This window comes from Martes martes, assembly GCF_963455335.1.
Source record: "Martes martes genome assembly, chromosome: 3".
NCBI lineage: Eukaryota > Metazoa > Chordata > Mammalia > Carnivora > Mustelidae > Martes > Martes martes.
In genome coordinates, this window is record NC_137890.1 from 189,929,236 (window position 1) to 189,948,010 (window position 18,775).

Genomic DNA, 18,775 nt, shown 5'->3' on the forward strand with positions numbered 1-18,775 from the left:
AAAATATACGTTATGAAAACAATAATGACAAAGAGCATTTTATGGATCACCTCACTCATTTGAACTTTACATTTTTTATCTTACTTAATTATTGTAATGTACCTAAAGATTGTTTAGTGTACACGTTTTACATAGGAAGAGGAATTTCGGAGTATTTAAATATTTCAAGTAAATTCAATCATCTTTTCATTGGTAAAATCAAGGTTCAAATCCAGTTAGATCTAACATGCTGATTTTTTCCCCTTCCTTATGCTGGACTTATTTTCAACAGTTATTCAAATACAATCTGTAAAATTTTACACTTGATAACTCAGTGTCATTCTGAGAGTAGCCTTAGCTGTTCATTGAAAGTTTACTTTCTACCTAACACTAAGTATGTGTGTTTCATGATGAGATTATTCTGTTTTATCAGATTTTTTGTTTTATTTTGTTTTATTTTGTTTATTATTCTGTTTTATCAGTCCTGTAGCCTGGCTTGGGATCAAGGGCTGCCCTGGCCACCTTCTTCCCATTGCATCATCATCCATCACACAGTCAACCACCTTGGGACATTTATGAATCTTTTAATCACCTAAGAATAAAATTTTTACAGTTAAGTCAAAAAGCAAAATAAAACAAACCATAAAATAAAATTGCCACCCACCTTGTGTTATTGGTTGTAAAAAAAATTAACATGCTCAGTGCTTGAGTTTACTCAGTATACATTTTATTTAGCACTGGTTTGTTCCCCCTTTTCCATAAAAACTTAATGTTTTCCAATAGAGGTAAAAAGTAATTCGTCACAGAAAACAGTCACTATACACGTTGGAAATGGTTGATAGGAGAGAAGATATGAGAGGGAGGGCCCACAAAGCAAAACATTTGTGTCAGAAAGTATCTTACTGCAGTTCTGAAAAACAAATTAGAAACTGGTTAAGCAAATAGAAGCAAAATATTTTATTTATTTTTGATATTAATAGGCTATTATCTCAGAGACTGACTTTGTGAAAAGAGTATGTATCTTTTATGTTTAATTTTGGGTATTAATGTAGTCACATTCCCAATAGATACATGGAGCATATCATATCTAGGAATATATAATTTTTGTTTTCCCAAGCCTTTGTATTATATATTTTCTTACAGGCAAATGCATATTGAAAACACCCTTTAAAATTATTAATTATGTCGACAGAGAAGAAATGTTTTCCCTAAAGGGTATTTAGTAATGAAATTAAAATGAATTTAAAATTTAAATTATTTTTTCCTCACTACATTTAGCAGAAATATTACAAAGAGTCAGAAGACAAACTTAGATTATTTTCTTCCTTGCCAGGAGGTTGAAACATCAATCCAGAATGAAATCGTCAAAATAAAAGTTTATAATTATGATGAATTCACAGGGATGTTTCATGAAATTTAGGGAACAAATGAAAAATATGGTTATGACATGATTTAAGATGACATGTTAGTTTAAAATTTTTATAGAAGCAATATATATTGGAGTTGCTCTGTTCAACTTTTTACTTTTCTTATCCTAAAATATTTTTATAATTACACATTTAAAAGCAATACATAGTCGAATAAATAAATATAAACAATACATGTTAATAACAAAGAGCTATTTGAACCTAAAATTTGGTTATATAAGATTTTAATTTCTTGAACAAGTATAAATTATCTTTTTAAAGCGTAACACCAAACTGAAATAAGTGTTCACTGAAATTTATTTATTTTGTTCAAATGAACATTTATGAGTGCCCAATATCTGTTAGGATATATAGTAGATAATATCTAAACTATATATTTTATCCTTTATTCCTCCACATTAGTAATTAAAGGATTTATTTTTTTAATGAAGAAAAAAAACTTTTCAAAATTACATGATGAGGAAAGTAATTGAGGTAGGGATAATTACTACCAAAGCCTTGGGATACAGAAACAAATGCCATGCCAGATAATTTATCTAAAGCAACAAATGTAAACTGTTTTTTTATTATATTATTTTTCCATTTATGCAGAAAATAACAAGTATAAATAAGTACTAGGAAATTTTTTTCTATATTTTAACATTTATTGTCTTAACATAATAATGAATAATAATGAATATACACATACATGACAGTAGTAACCAGCTAGTCAATTCACAGTAAATGAAGCTCTGCTGGTTTGTTTAACTCTATTCTGAAGTCAATTTATTAACTCTTTGAAGAAGTTGTGGATGCTTTCTGTCATGCATAATATTCATTTAAATATAAAGAATCCAAGTCTTAGGAAAAGATACAACTGTTGAAGACGCTATCAGAGCTCTGGCTTGTTATGCCAGCACTCACAAATCTTTTAGATACCACAGCTTCTTACTATGAGTACTTAAAACTCTTTGCTTAACGTTTTCTCAGGCCAAAACATGCTTTAGCTTCACACCTGGCAGGTCCTAAGTGCTAGAATTTACCAGCCCAGTAACAGTGCCTGACCAAAAATGAAGGCAATTTCATGCCTTTCAGAAGACATGTCTGATGTAGGAGTTCCACTTTGTCCCAGAGGTTCCCACTGGGATTGAACACCAATATCCCAGAGCTCTTAATACTTCCTTCCAGGCACTGTCTCCCTTACCCCTTCTATGGTAGTTCCCATCATCAGCTCTCAAAGAAACTACTTGCATTGAAATTCAGTCTCAGGACAGATTAACCTCAGAAAAGAACATATTTATGAAGTTGATGAATTTCATAATAAATTATGTTTTCAAAGACTGAAGCTTTAAGTGAGTTTTAAACTTTAAAATCATCAGCCAAATGTGTAGATTGCTTTAGGTAGAACAGACATTTTCACAATATTTGTTCTTCCAAACCATGAGCATGGAACATTTTTCCATTTCTTTGTGTCTTCCTCAATTTCTTTCATGAATACTTTATAGTTTTCTGAGTATAGATTCCTTGCCTCTTTGGTTAGGTTTATTCCTAGGTATCTTATGGTTTTGGGTGCAATTGTAAATGGGATTGACTCCTTAATTTGTCTTTCTTCTGTCTTGTTGTTGGTGTAAAGAAATGTAACTGATTTCTGTGCACTGACTTTATATCCTGACACTTTACTGAATTCCTTTACAAGTTCTAGCAGTTTTGGAGTGGAGCCTTTTGGGTTTTCCACATATAGTATCATATTATCTGCAAAGAGTGCTAGTTTGACTTCTTTGTCGATTTGGATGCCTTTAATTTCTTTTTGTTGTCTGATTGCTGAGGCTAGGACTTCTAGTACTATGTTGAATAGCAGTGGTGATAACAGACATCCTTGCCGTGTTCCTGACCTTAGCGGAAAAGCTTTCAGTTTTTCTCCATTGAGAATGATATTTGCGGTGGGTTTTTCATAGATGGCTTTGATAATATTGAGGTATGTGCCCTCTATCCCTACACTTTGAAGAGTTTTAATCAGGAAGGGATGCTGCACTTTGTCAAATGCTTTTTCAGCATCTATTGAGAGTATCATATGGTTCTTGTTCTTTCTTTTATTGATGTATTGAATCACATTGATTGATTTGTGGATGTTGAACCAACCTTGCAGCCCTGGAATAAATCCCACTTGGTCTTAGTGAATAATCCTTTTAATGTACTGTTGGATCCTATTGGCTAGTATTTTGGTGAGCATTTTCGCATCTGTGTTCATCAAGGATATTGGTCTCTAATTCTCTTTTATGGTGGGATCCTTGTCTGGTTTTGGGATCAAGGTGATGCTGGCCTCATAAAATGAGTTTGGAAGTTTTCCCTCCGTTTCTATATTTTGACACAGTTTCAGGAGAATAGGAATTAATTCTTCTTTAAATGTTTGGTAGAATTCCCCTGGGAAGCCGTCTGGCCCTGGGCTTTTGTTTGTTTGGAGATTTTTGATGACTGTTTCAATCTCCTTACTGGTTATGGGTCTGTTCAGGTTTTCTATTTCTTTCTGGTTCAGTTGTGGTAGTTTATATGTTTCTAGAAATGTATCCATTTCTTCCAGATTGTCTAATTTGTTGGTGTAGAGTTGCTCATAGTATGTTCTTATAATTGTTTGTATTTCTTTGGTGTTGGTTGTGATCTCTCCTCTTTCATTCATGATTTTATTTATTTGGGTCCTTTCTCTCTCTCTCTCTCTGTCTATCTTTTTTTTTTTTTTTTTGATAAGTCTGGCCAAGGGTTTATCAATCTTATTAATTCTTTCAAAGAAACAGCTACTAGTTTCATTGATTTGTTCTATTGATTTTTTAGTTTCTATTTCATTGATTTCTGCTCTGATCTTTATGATTTCTCTTCTCCTGCTGGGTTTAGGCTTTCTTTGTTGTTCTTTCTCCAGCTCCTTTAGGTGTAGGGTTAGGTTGTGTACTTGAGACCTTTCTTATTTCTTGAGAAAGGCTTGTACTGCTATATATTTTCCTCTCAGGACTGCCTTTGTTGTGTCCCACAGATTTTGAACCATTGTGTTTTCATTATCATTTGTTTCCATGAATTTTTTCAATTCTTCTTTAATTTCCTGGTAGACCCATTCATTTTTTAGAAGTATGCTTTTTAGTCTCCATGCATTTGGGTTCTTTCCAAATTTCCTCTTGTGTTTGAGTTCTAGCTTCAGAGTTTTGTGGTCTGAAAATATGCAGGGAATGATCCCAATCTTTGCAATCCCTTCCAAAATCCCATCCATTTTTTTGAAGAAATAGAACAAATAATCTTAAAATTTATATGGAACCAGAAAAGGCCTCAAATAGCCAAAGGAATATTGAAAAAGAAAGCCAAAGTCGGTGGCATCACAATTCCAGACTTCAAGCTCTATTACAAAGCTGTCGTCATCAAGACAGTATGGTACTGGCACAAAAACAGACATATAGATCAATGGAACAGAATAGAGAGCCCAGAAATAGACCCTCACTCTATGGTCAACTAATTTTTGACAAAGGAGGAAGGAATGTCCAATGGAAAAAAGACAGCCTCTTCAACAAATGGTGCTGGGAAAATTGGACAGCTACATGCAGAAAAATGAAATTGGACTATTTCCTTACACCACACATGAAAATAACCCAAAATGGATGAAGGACCTCAATGTGAGAAAGGAATCCATCAAAATCCTTGAGGAGAATGCAGGCAGCAACCTCTTTGACCTCAGCCGTAGCAACTTCTTCCTAGGAACATCACCGAAGGCAACAGAAGCTAGGGCAAAAATGAACTATTGAGATTTCATCAAAATCAAAAGCTTTTGCACAGCAAAGGAAACAGTTAACAAAACCAAAAGACAACTGACAGAATGGGAGAAGATATTTGCAAACGACATATCAGATAAAGGGCTAGTATCCAAAATCTATAAAGAGCTTATCAAACTCAACACCCAGAGAACAAATAATCCAGTCAAGAAATGGGCAGAGGACATGAACAGACATTTCTGCAAAGAAGACATCCAGATGGCCAACAGACACATGAAAAAATGCTCCACATCACTCGGCATCAGGGAAATACAAATCAAAACCACAATGAGATCCCACCTCACACCAGTCAGAATGGCTAAAATTAACAAGTCAGGAAATGACAGATGCTGGTGAGGATGCGGAGAAAGGGGAACCCTCCTACACTGCTGGTGGGAATGCAAGCTGGTGCAACCACTCTAGAAAACAGTGTGGAGGTTCCTAAAAAAACTGAAAATAGAGCTACCCTATGACCCAGCAATTGCACTACTGGATATATATCCTAAAGATACAAACGTGGTGTTCTGAAGGTGCACATGCACCCAAATGTTTATAGCAGCAATGTCCACAATCGCCAAACTATGGAAAGAACCTAGATGTCCATCAATAGATGAATGGATAAAGAGGATGTGGTATATATATACAATGGAATACTATGCAGCTATCAAAAGAAATGAAATCTTGCCATTTGCGACGACATGAATGGAATTAGAGGTTATCATGCTTAGCCAAGTGAGTCAGTCAGAGAAAGACAACTATCATATGATCTCTCTGATATGAGGAAGTGGAGATGCAACATGGGGGGTTTGGAGGGTAGGAAAAGAAGAAAAAATGAAAGAAGATGGGATTGGGAGGGAGGCAATGCATAAAAGACCCAATCTCAAAAAACAGACTGAGGGTTGCTGGGGGAGTGGGTACGAGAGAGGGTGGTGGGGATTTGGACATTGGGGAGGGTATGTGCTATGATGAGTGCTGTGAAATGTGTAAACCTGGCGAGTCACAGACCTGTAACCCTGGGGATAAAAACACATTATATGTTTATTAAAAAATTTAAAAATAAAAATTAAAAAAAAATCATCAGCTAAAACCCTGCCATATTTTTACTTAGGGATTAAAAAAAATAAACATTTTCTTCTTTTGTTTTAGATATGTAGATTTTCTATCTTTGCTTTAGATGAATACCTTGACAACCTTCATATTTAAACAAACAAACAAACAAACAAAAAACCTCAATGCTTTTTCGTGTAGAAGGAAAGAGAAGATGATCTTTGATTAAGTATTCATAGATTACTTAGCCATTCTGAATTATTTGGTAAATTTTGAGAATAATGAGGACTTTTTTTGAATGAATAAAATTTAATGACGATCTACTTTTTTTTTTTTTTTTTAGTGTTTGGTTCAGTTTGTTTCTGAGAGAGTTTGTTAAGACTTCTCCTGAAAAGTGGGTTAAATTTTGCATTCATATATTCTGAGGATATACTTTTGGTGAGCTAGGGCTTTAGTTTTACCACATCTCCACCAATCCTTCCTGCTCATCCCAATATTCCTGTTTTGTTTTATTAGAGACTTCTTTTTTCTGATTTTTTGGTCACTACTCATATATTTTGTAAGTATACAGCTTATTTTTCTGTTTCTTTATTTTCAAGCACTTTATATCATTTTTAGGAATGCATTGTACATAAAATAAAACTACTTTTTTTTTTCCCCTATTTTACTCAACCTGTGAATTTGCTGATGAGAAATCTGCTCTTGGTTTGTCATATTTTAGTTGTCTTTACATTTTCATTGATGTTAAGATATTCACTCTTTTCAGTATGTTGATGTTTCTTTGTATGATTTTGAATTTATTTCTGGAATTGTGATGCCACCAACTTTGGCTTTCTTTTTCAACATTCCTCTGGCTATTCAGGGTCTTTTCTGGTTCCATATAAATTTTAGGATTATTTGTTCTATTTCCTTGGGAAAAATTGATGGTATTTTGATAGGGATTGCGTTAAATGTGTAGATTGATTTAGGTAGCATAGACATTTTCACAATATTTGTTTTTCCAATCCATGAGCATGGAACATTTTTCCATTTCTTTGTGTCTTCCTCAATATCTATTAACACTTCTCAGAAGTCACTGGGTCCCTAGGGATTCATATCATTATTAATTTAGGGATCCATATAATGCTTAAATTCTCAAAATATATTATCAAATTTCTCTTCAAATTTTCACATCTATAATTTAAAAATTTTCTGTAATTTTTATTACAAAATTTGAATTAAGTTATAACTTTTCATTCTATTTTGTAATTTTTAAAACGTTTTTACATTTTCCCATTTTCTTGTGACTTGTGGCATTTTATTATTCATATGCTAATTAACATATCTATTGAAGTTAGATTTTAATTATCATACTTTTTCTTTAAAATTTGGTTTTCTTGGGGTGCCTGGGTGGCTCAGTCAATTAAATATCTGCTTGAGCCCAGGTCATGATCCCAGGGTTCTCGAATCAAACCCTGCATTGGGCTCCCTGCTCAGTGGGGAGCCTGCTTCTCCCACTGCCTCTCTCCCTGCTCGAGCTCACACTCTCTCTTTCAAATAATACAACCTTAAAAAAAAAAAAAAAAACAAATAAAAAAATTTTCTCCTTTTGTCGATTCTGATTTTTCTCTTTTCCTCATCATTCTTTTTCTCCTTGATGGTTTATATTATTTTTTAATACATTTAATTATTTTATCCTCTGGAATAAATTTTATTTTATCCTTTAGTTTCCTTCAAATTATTTTACTTTTTGGTAGCTGAAGCTAAGTCTATGTTGCATCTGCTGTCTCACATGGTGATTTATCTTCTCATATGATTTAATCTTTTATAAAGATCATACTCAATGATTTTTGGTTTTCAGTTGTACTTCCCTATGCCCACAATTATAAAATCATTTCTAAAAACTTCACATTTTTGTTTTACAAGCATCTCAGTTTTGCCATTAGCCACAGCTTGAGCCCATCTTAGGATTTATGGCAATTTAGGTAGTATAAATTTGAACAGTGCATGAACTTGAGTCTCAAATTTTCATTTGAAAGTTTTTTTTTGGGGGGGGGCCTACAGAGAGCATATGTATGTTATAAACTTCTTTGCCGCCCAAATGGTTTTTTTTTTCTTTAATTATGGTCAAATACACATAATAAAAATTTTTATAATTTTTACCACATAAGTGCACAGTTCAGTGGCATTAAGTACATTCACATTTTTGTGCAATCTAAACAAAATGTGCTATTTTGTGTACCACTATCAATCTCCAGAATTTTGTTCGTATTGCCAAACTGAAATTCCATACCCATTAAACAGTAACTCCCTATTCTCTCCTTTCCTCAGTTCCTGAAAATCACCATTCTACCTTTTGTCTCTGTGAACTTGACTACTCTGGACAGCTCATAAAAGTGATTATATAGAGCACTTGTTTCTTATGACTGGCTTATTTCACTTATCATAATGTCTTCAAGCTTCATCCATGCTGCAGTACTGTGAGAATTTTTTTTTTTTTTAAGATTTTATTTATTTGAGAGAGAAAAAGAGCAAGTGAGCAAGCACACAGGCAGGGGGAGTAGCAGGCAGAGGGAGAAGCAGACTCCCTGCTGGCAAGGAGCCTGATGTGAGACTCTACTCAAAGACCCTGGGATCATGACCTGAACTGAAGGCAGACACTTAACTGAGCCACACAGGAGTCCCATCCATGAGAATTTTTTTAAGGCTGAATAATAGGGGAACCTGGGTGGCTCAGTCAGTTAAGTGTCTGCCTTCAGCTCAGGTCATGATCCTAGGGTCCTGGGATCCAGCCCTTCATGGGGATCCTGGCTTGGTGGAGAGCCTGCTTCTCCCTCTCCCTCTGCTGCTCCCCTGCTTGTGCTCTCTGTGTCAAATAAATAAAATAAAATCCTTTTAAAAAAAGACTGAATAATATTCCATTTTATGTATATAGCACATTTTGTTTCAGATTCAACCATCAAAGGACATGTAGATTGCTTCTGTGTTCCAACTATTGTGCATAATGTTGTTATGAATGTTTAAGTATACAAATATCTTTTTGGTTCAATTCCTTGCTTTTGGTTATTTTCTTTTATATCCAAAGGAGAATTGTTGGATCACATGGTGTACTTTTAAAATTTTTTTTGAGGAATTGCCATACTGTTTTTCAAAACAGCTACACCACACTATTTACTTATCCACCAGCAATTATCCACCAGCAATAATACACAAAGCATCCAATTTCTGTGCATCCTTACCAAGACTTTGTCCTTTTTGTTTTGTTTTGTTTTGTTTTGTTTTGTTTTTCCGTGTGTGTGTTAATAATAGCCAAGATAACAGACAGGAAGAGATATGTCTTGGAGCTTTTGATTTACAGTTCCCTAATGATTATAAATGTTGAGCATCTTTTCATATGTTAATTGACTATCTGTATATCTTTGAAGAAATGTTCATGTTCTCAACACTTTTTTAAAAAAATCGGACTGTTTGTTTTTGTCAATGCTGAGTTGTAGAAGTAATTTATATACTCTGAATATGAATCCCTTATTAGATATACAATTTGCCAGTATTTCTCCCATTCTGTGAGTTGCCTTTTCTTTCTGTTGATAGGGTCTTTTGATGCAGAAATCTTTAATGTTAAAGTCCACTTTACATATTATTCTTTCTTTTGTTGTCTGTTCTGTGTTATATTTAAGAAATCACAGCCAAATCTGTGGTCATGGAGATTTCTCCCAATGATTTCTTCTAAAGGTTCATTAGTTTTAGCTCTTACACTTGGCTCTTTAATCTTGAGGTAATTTTGAGGTAATATTTTTTATTGTGGTTAAAAAAATAATAATATTTACTATCTTAACTATGTTTAAGTGTAGAGTACAGTAATATTAACTGTATACATACTGTTGTGCAACGGATCTCCAAAATCTTTCATCTTGTAAAACTTACACTCTTTTTTGTTGTTGTTGTTTTTTAAATGAATGTATAATGTATTATTTGTCCCAGGGGTATAGGTCTGTGAATCTTCAGCCTTACACATATCACAGCACTCACCATATCACATACCCTCCCCAGTGTCCAGGGCCCAGCCACCCTAACCTTCCCCCCTCACTGCCCAGCAACCCTCAATTTGTTTCGTGAGACTGAGTCCCTTATACTTTGTCTCCCTCTTGATCCCATCTTGTTTCATTTTTTTCCCTCTCTACCCCCATGAGCTGCCACCCTGCCTCTCAAATTTCTCATATGAGACAGATGATATGATAATTGTCTTTCTCTGACTTATTTCGCTTAGCAAAATACCCTCTGGTTAAATCCACATTGTTGCAAAATACAAGATTTCGTTTTTTAATGGCTGCCTAGTATTCCATTGTATATATACACCACATCTTTATCCATTCATCTGTTGATGGACATAAGGTTCTTTCCATAATCTGGCTATTTGGACATGACTACTATAAATATTAGAGTCCACATGCCTCTTTGGGACATTAGATTTGAATCTTTAGGGGAAATATCCAGTAGTGCAATTGCTGGGTCATAGCATAGCTCTATTTTCAATTTTTTGAGGAACAAACTGTTTTCCAGAGTGGCTGCACCAGCTTGCATTCCAAGCAACAGTGTAGGAGGGTCCTACTTTCTCTGAATCTTTGCCAACATCTGTCATTTCTTGACTTGTTAATTTTAGTCATTCTGACTGGTGTGAGGTGGTATCTCACTGTGGTTTTTGATTTGTATTTCCCTGATGCTGAGTGATGTGGAGCACTTTTTCATGCATCTGTTGGCCATTTGGATTTCTTCTTTGCAGAAATATCTGTTCATGTCTTCTGCCCATTTCTTGATTGGATTATTTGTTCTTTGGGTGTTGATTTTGATAAATTCTTTATAGATCTTGGATACTAACCCATTATCTGATATGTCACTTGCAAATACCTTCTCTCATTCTGTCAGTTGTCTTTTGGTTTTATTGACTGTTTCTTTTGCTGTGCAAAAGCTTTTGATTTTGATGAAGTCCCAATAGTTCATTTTTGCCTTTGCTTCCCTTGCCTTTGGCGTTGTTCCTAGGAAGAAGTTGCTGCGGCTGAGGTAGAAGAGGTTGCTGCCTGTGTTCTCCTCAAGAGTTTTGTTGGATTCCTGTCTCACATTGAGATCTTTCATCCATTTTCAGTCTATTTTTGTGTGTGGTATAACAAATTGGTCCAGTTTCATTCTTCTGCATGTGGCTTTCCAATTTTCCCCAATACCATTGTTGAAGAGACTTTTTTCCTTTGGACATTCTTTCCTGCTTTGTTGAAGATTAGTTGACCATAGAGTTGAGGGTCCATTTATGGGTTCTCTATTCTGTTCCATTGATCTATGTGTCTGTTTTTGTGCCAGTACTATTCTGTCTTAATGATGTCAGATTTGTAATAGAGCTTGAAGTTTAGAATTGTGATGCCACAAACTTTGGTTTTCTTTTTCATCATTCCTCTGGCTATTCAAGTCTTTTCTGGTTCCATATAAATTTTAGGATTATTTGTTCCATTTCTTTGAAAAACTCTGATGGTATTTTGATAGGGATTGCATTAAATATGTAGATTGCTTTAGGTAGCATCAACATTTTCACAATATTTGTTCTCCTAATCCATGAGCATAGAATGTTTTTACATTTTTTGTCTTCCTCAATTTCTTTCATGAGTAGTTTACAGTGTTCTGAATACAGATTCTTTCCCTCTTTGGTTAGATTTATTCCTAGGTATCTTATGGTTTGGGGTGCAATTGTAAATGGGGTTGACTCCTTAATTTCTCTTTTTTTTTTTTTAATTTATTTATTTGTTAGAGAGAGCGAGCGAGCACAGGCAGACAGAGTGGTAGGCAGAGGCAGAGGGAGAAGCAGGCTCCCCGCCGAGCAAGGACCCCGATGTGGGACTCTATCCCAGGATGTTGAGATCATGACCTGAGCCGAAGGCAGCTGCTTAACCAACTGAGCCACCCAGGTGTCCCCTTAATTTCTCTTTCTTATGTCTTGTGGTTGGCCTATAAAAATGCAACTGATTTCTGTGCATTGACTTTATATCCTGACTACTGAATTCCTGTAGGAGTTCTAGCAGTTTTGGAGTGGAGCCTTTTGGGTTTTCCACATAAAGTATGATATCATCTGCAAAGAGTGAGAGTTTGACTTCTTTGTTGGTTTGGATGCATTTTATTTCTTTTTGTTGTCTGATTGCTGAGGCTAGGACTTCTAGTTCTATGCTGAATCCAATGTTGATAGTGGACATCACTGCCATGTTCTTGATCTTAGGGGAAAAGCTCCCAGTTCTTCCCCATTGAGAATGATATTTGCTGTGGTTTTTCATAGATGGTTTTGGTGATATTGAGGTATGTACCCTTTATCCCTACACTGTGAAGAGTTTTGATCAAGAAAGGGCACTGTACTTTGTCAAATGCTTTTCCAGCATCTATTGAGAGTATCATATAGTTCTTGTTCTTTCTTTCACTAATTTATTATATCACACTGATTGATTCACAGATGTTGAACCAATCTTGCAGCCCAGGAATAAATCCCACTTGGTTTTGGGGAATCATCCTTTTAATGTACTCTTGGGTCCTATTGGCTAGTAATTTGGTGAGAATTTTTGCATCTGTGTTCATCAAGGATAATGGTCTGTAATTCTCCTTCTGATGGGGTCTATGTCTGGTTTTGGGATCAAGGTAATGCTGGCCTCATAAAATGAGTTAGGATGTTTTCCTTTCATTTCTAGTTTTCTGGAACAGTTTTAGGAGAATAGGTTTAATTCTTCTTTAAATGTTTGGCAGAATTCCCTTGGGAAGCCTTCTGACTATGGGCTCTTGTTTGTTGGAAGATTTTTGATGATTGCTTCAATCTCCTTACTGGTTATGGGTTTGTTCAGGTTTTCTATTTCTTCCTGGTTCAGTTGTATTAGTTTATATGTTTCTAGGAATGCATCCATTTCTTCCAGATTGCCAAATTTGCTGCCGTATAGTTGCTCATAATAAGCTCTTATAAGTGTTTTTATTTCTTTGGTGTTGGTTGTGATCTCTCCTCTTTCATTCATGATTTTATTAATTTGGGTTCTTTCTCTTTTCTTTTTGATAAGTCTGGCCAGGGATTTATCAATCTGATTATTTCTTTCAAAGATCCAGCTCCTACTTTTGCTGATATGTTCTACTGTTCTTTTGGTCTCTATTTCATTGATTTCTGCTCTGATCTTTATTATTTCTCTTCTCCGACTGGGTTTACACTTTCTTTGCTGTGCTTTCTCCAGTTCCTTTAGGTGTAGGGTTAGGTTGTGTACTTGAGACCTTTCTTATTTCTTGAGAAATGCTTGTATCAGTATATACTTTCCTCTCAGGACTGACTTTGCTATGTCCCAAAGATTTTGAACAGTTGTGTTTCCATTTTCATTTGTTTCCATGAGTTTTTACATTCTTCCTTAATTCCCTGGTTGTCCCATTCATTCTTTAGTAGGATGCTCTTTAGCCTCCATGTATTTGAGTTATTTCCAACATTCCTCTTGTGATTGAGTTCTAGTTTCAAAGCACTGTGGTCTGAAAATATGCAGGGAATGATTCCAGTCTTTTGGTACCAGTTGAAACCTGATTGGTGACCCAGGATGTGATCTATCTGGAAAGATGTGTCATATGCATGAGAGAAGAATGTGTATTCTGTTTTTTGGGGGATGGGGCATTCTAAATATATCTATGATCAGTGTATCATTTAAAGCCTTTATTTCCTTGTTGATCTTTTGCTTGGATGATCTGTCCATTTCAGTGAAGGGAGGGTGTTAAAGTCCTCTACTATTATTGTATGATTTTTGATTTGTTTCTTTGAATTTTGTTATTAATTGGTTTATATAATGAGGCACAGATATTTAAAATTGTTAGATCTTGTTGGACAGACCCTTTAAGTGTGATAAAGTGTCCTTCCTCAACTCTTATTATGGTCTTTGCTTAAAAGCTAATTTATCTAAAATAAGGATTGCCACCCCAGCTTTCTTTTGATGTACATTAAGATGGTAAATTATTTTCTACCCCCTCACTTTAAATCTGGAGGTGTCTTTGGGATTAGTATGAGTTTTTTGTAGACAGTATATCAATGGGTCTTGTTTTTTCATCCATTCTGATACCCTGTGTCTTTTGATTGGGGCATTTAGCCCATTTTCATTCAGGGTAATTATGAAAAGATATGAATTTAGTGTCATTGTATTGCCTGTAAGTTGACTGTGACTGCCTATTGTCTCAACTCCTTTCTGGTCTATTGCTTTTAGGCTCACTCTTTGCTTAGAGGACCCCTTTCAGTATTTCCTGTAGGGCTGGTTTGGTGTTTGCAAATTCTTTTAATTTTTATTTGCCCTGGAAACCTTTACCTCTTCTTCTATTTTCAATGACAGCCTAACTGGATATAGTATTCTTGGCTGCATATTTTTCTCATTTAGCACCCTGAATATATCATGCCTGTCCTTTCTGGCCTGCCAGGTCTCTGTGGATAGGTCTGCTGCCAATCTAATATTTCTACTGTGGTATGTTACAGTCTTCTTTTTTACTGAGCTGCTTTCAGGATTTTCTCTTTGTCACTGAGTCTTGTACATTTTACTATTAGATGACAGGATGTTGACCTATTTTTATTGATTTTAGAGGGGTTCTCTGTACCTCCCGGATTTTGAAGCCTATTTCCTTCATCAAAACAGGGAAGTTCTTTGCTATAATTTGCTCCAATATTCCTTCTGCCCTTCTCTTTCTTCTTCTGGGATCCCAATTATTCTAATATTGTTTCATTTTATGGTATCACTTATCTCTCGAATTCACCCCTCCTGGTCCAATAGTTGTTTCTCTCTCTCTCCCTCTCTCTCTCTCTCTCTTTTTCAGCTTCTTTTTTTCTCCATCATTTGGCCTTCTGTTTCACTAATTCTCTCTTCTGCCTCATTTATCTTAGCAGTAAAAGCCTCCATTTTTCATTGCACCTTACCAATAGCTTTTTTTATTTCAACTTGGTTAGATTTTAGGTTTTTTATTTCCCCAGAAAGGGATTTTATTTCACCAGAAAGGGATTCTCTAATATCTTCCATGCTTTTTTTTTTTTTTTTAAGATTTTATTTTTTTTATTTGACAGATAGAACACAAGTAAGAAGAGAGGCAGGTAGAGAAAGAGGGGGAAGCAGACTTCCTGCTGAGCAGAAAACCCAATGCAGGGCTCAATCCCAGGACCCTGAGATCATGACCTGAGCTGAAGGCAGAGGCTTAACCCACTGAGCCACCCAGGCGTCCTTCTTCCATGCTTTTATTTTTGATCCCAGCTAAGACCTTGATAATCCACATTCTGAATGCTAGTTCTGACATCTTACTAATGTCTGTATTGATTAGGTCCCTAGTTGTCAGTACTACCTCTTGTTTTTCATTTTGAGGTGAGTTTTTCTACCTTGTCATTTTATCCAGATAAGGATAGTTGAATGAGAGAAGAAAACTAAAAAGGTAAGCAACAATACCAGAAAAATATACACTAACCCAATCAGAAGAGACATAAAACTGGTGGGAGAAGAAAGAGGGAGAAAAGTAAGAAGAAAAAAAAAACAACACACACTTAATTTTAGCTTAATATTGGTCTGTTAGAAGAAACTACCTCCCAAAATTTTAAAGGAAGAAAAATTATATATATATATATATATATATATATATACACAAAAATAAGGGTAAACATGTTGAAGGGATGGAATATGATTGTAAAGATGAAAATTTAAAAAGATTATAAAAAGGAATTTATAAGATAAGAAGTTGGTTGAAAAAAGGAAAAAAAAAAAGAGAAAAGAATGTGATCATGCTGTAGACTAGAAAAAAGCCATGTGCTAGATTTAGGATATATTTTGATCTATTAGAAGAAACTTTATCCCAAAATTTTAAGGGGAAAAAAAAACCTCTATATTTATATAAAACATAAGGTTAAATACAATGAAGGGATAAAATATGATTATAACAATGAAAATTAAAAAAATGATTTTTAAAAAGGTATTGATAAGATAAAATAGTTTAAAAACATTAAAATAGAAAAGAGGAATTTTAAAAAAATTGAATAAAAAATAAAATTAAAAAAATTTAACTTTGAAAAGCTAGAGGATCATGGGAAAAAAGCCATGAATTCTATGTGTTGCTTTTCCCTAGCTCTGGAGTTCTGCAGTTCTCATTGATTAGTGAATTTGGTCTTGGTTGGATGTTCTTGATGATCTTCTGGGGGAGGGGCCTGTTGTAGTGATTCTCAAGTGTCGTTGCCCAAGACAAGATTGCACCAAACTTGCGAGGGGCCAGGCTAAGTCATCTGCTCATTTTTGATCTCAGGAGCTTTTGTTCCCTGAACAATTTCCATACAGCTTTGGAGTACAAGAATGAAAATGGCAGCCTCCCAATCTTCAGCCCCATAGGAGCCCAGAGCTCGGGGCTCCACTCCTCAGAGTGCCCTCAAAGAAAAGCAGTCAATCCCTTCTCCCTGGTCTCCAGCCACACTCTGAGCTCACCCAGCCTGTGACTGAACATTTCTATCTCTGGTGAATGGCCCTAGTGGAGTCTCCAAATCCAGCTGATTCCTGCAGCATGTTCCCATGCCACTCCTCCCAGAGGAAGAAGGTGAATCTCCCCAGGTCTGCTGCATGTTGGGTCCCTGCCCAAAAATCAGTGGTCTGACCGTGCTGTGGGTCATGGTTTAAGGTAATCCTGAGCTGAGAGCCCACTCTTCAGCTCTGTCTCTGAAGCTGGCTTCCGGCTTCAATACCTGGGAGCTCTTCCACACTCAGACACCCCTGGTCTTTCTGTGACCTCCACGGTTCCTGAGACCACACATGTCCCCATGAGGGCTCCACCCCCTGCTTAGTCTCTGGAGTGATGTCCCTCAGTGGAGCAGACTTCTAGAAGTCCTGATGTTGTGCTCTGCTGCTCTCTCACTTGCTGGTAGCTGGCCCCTCCCCTCATGGTCTATCTTCCTGTCATTTCGGATTCACTTCTCTGCAAGTCCTACCTTCCAGAAAGTGGTTGATTTTATGTTCCTAGAATTGCTGCTCTTCTCTTTTCTCTCCTGTTGAGTTTGCAGCCATTCAAAATGGTTTGATAACTCTCTAGCTGAACTCCTGGGACCTGATGATATTTATGTCTCCTACTCCTCCACCATCTTAAACTTAAACTTAAACTTAAACTCTATATCCATGACACAATTCCCCTTTTCTCCCTCCCCTGAACCCCTGAAAACCACCATTCTACTTTTTGTTTCTAAGAGTTCTATTACTTTAGATAACTTAGAAGGATGGAATCATACAGTATTTGACTTTTTGCAACTGAATTGTTTCACTTAGCATAATGTCCTCAAATTTCCTCCATGTTGTAATATAAAGCAGCATTTCCATCTTTTTGAAGGATGAGAAATATTCTACTGTATAGTGTATACTACATTTTCTTTATTCATCTATTGATGGATCTTTATGTTCCTTCCACCCCATGGTTATTGTAATAATATTGCAATGAGTATGGTGTGGAAATATCTTTTGAGATCCTGTTTTCAGTTCTTTTGGATATACAGTTTACCATCGAACGATATGAGTTTGAACTGCTTGGGCCCATTTATACACAGGTTTGTTTGTTTTTATGAATACAGTACAATATTATAAATGTATTATCTCTTTTTTAAAATTTTCTCTGCTAACACTTCCATTTCTATAGCTTATTTTATTTTAGAAATGCAGCATATAGCACATAAAATATACAAAACACATGTTAATTAATGAATGTGTTAATTAACTACCATATTAATTAATTAATATTATAGACAAGGCTTCTGGTAAAAAGTAGGCATTTAGTAGTGAAATCTTAGAGGAGTCAAAGTTTTACACAGATTTTTCACTGCCTGCGGCTCAGTTTCCCTAACCCCTACTTCATTCAAAAGTCAGCAATTGGATTGCTGAAACATATGGTAATTCTATTTTTAATTTTTTGAGAAACTTCAAAAATGTTTTCTATAGCAACAGCACTATTTTACACTACCACCAACATATACAAGGGTTAAAATTTTTCTACATCTTTGTCACCATTTTTTTTCTTTGTTTTCTTTCCTTCTTTCTTTTGATAGTGGCCATCTTTATGGGTATAGGGTGACATCTAATTGTGGTTTCAATTTCGCTTTTGATGGTTGATGTTGAGAATCTTTTTAAATACTTGACCAATTGTATACCATCTTTCAAAATGTCTATTTGCATCTTTTGACCATTTTTAATCAAATTATGTTATTATTGTTGAACTATAAGTGTTCCTTATATGTTCTAGCTATGAACCCCTTATTTAATATATGGTTTGTGAATATTCTTTCCTATTTAATAGGTTGCTTTTACCCTCTGTTGACTGTTTTCTTTGCTGTGCAGAAGTTTTTAAAGTTTTCTATAGTTTCATTTATCTATTTTTCTTTTGCTGCCTTTGTATTTGCTGTCATAGCTAAAACAAAAACAAAAATAAACAACAACAACAAAAAAAAAAAACAAAAAAAACCAGCACCTTACCAAAGCTAATGTCATGAAGTCTTTCTCCCACTTTTTCTAGGAGTTTTATAGTTTCAGGTCTTATATCTAGGTCTATAATCTA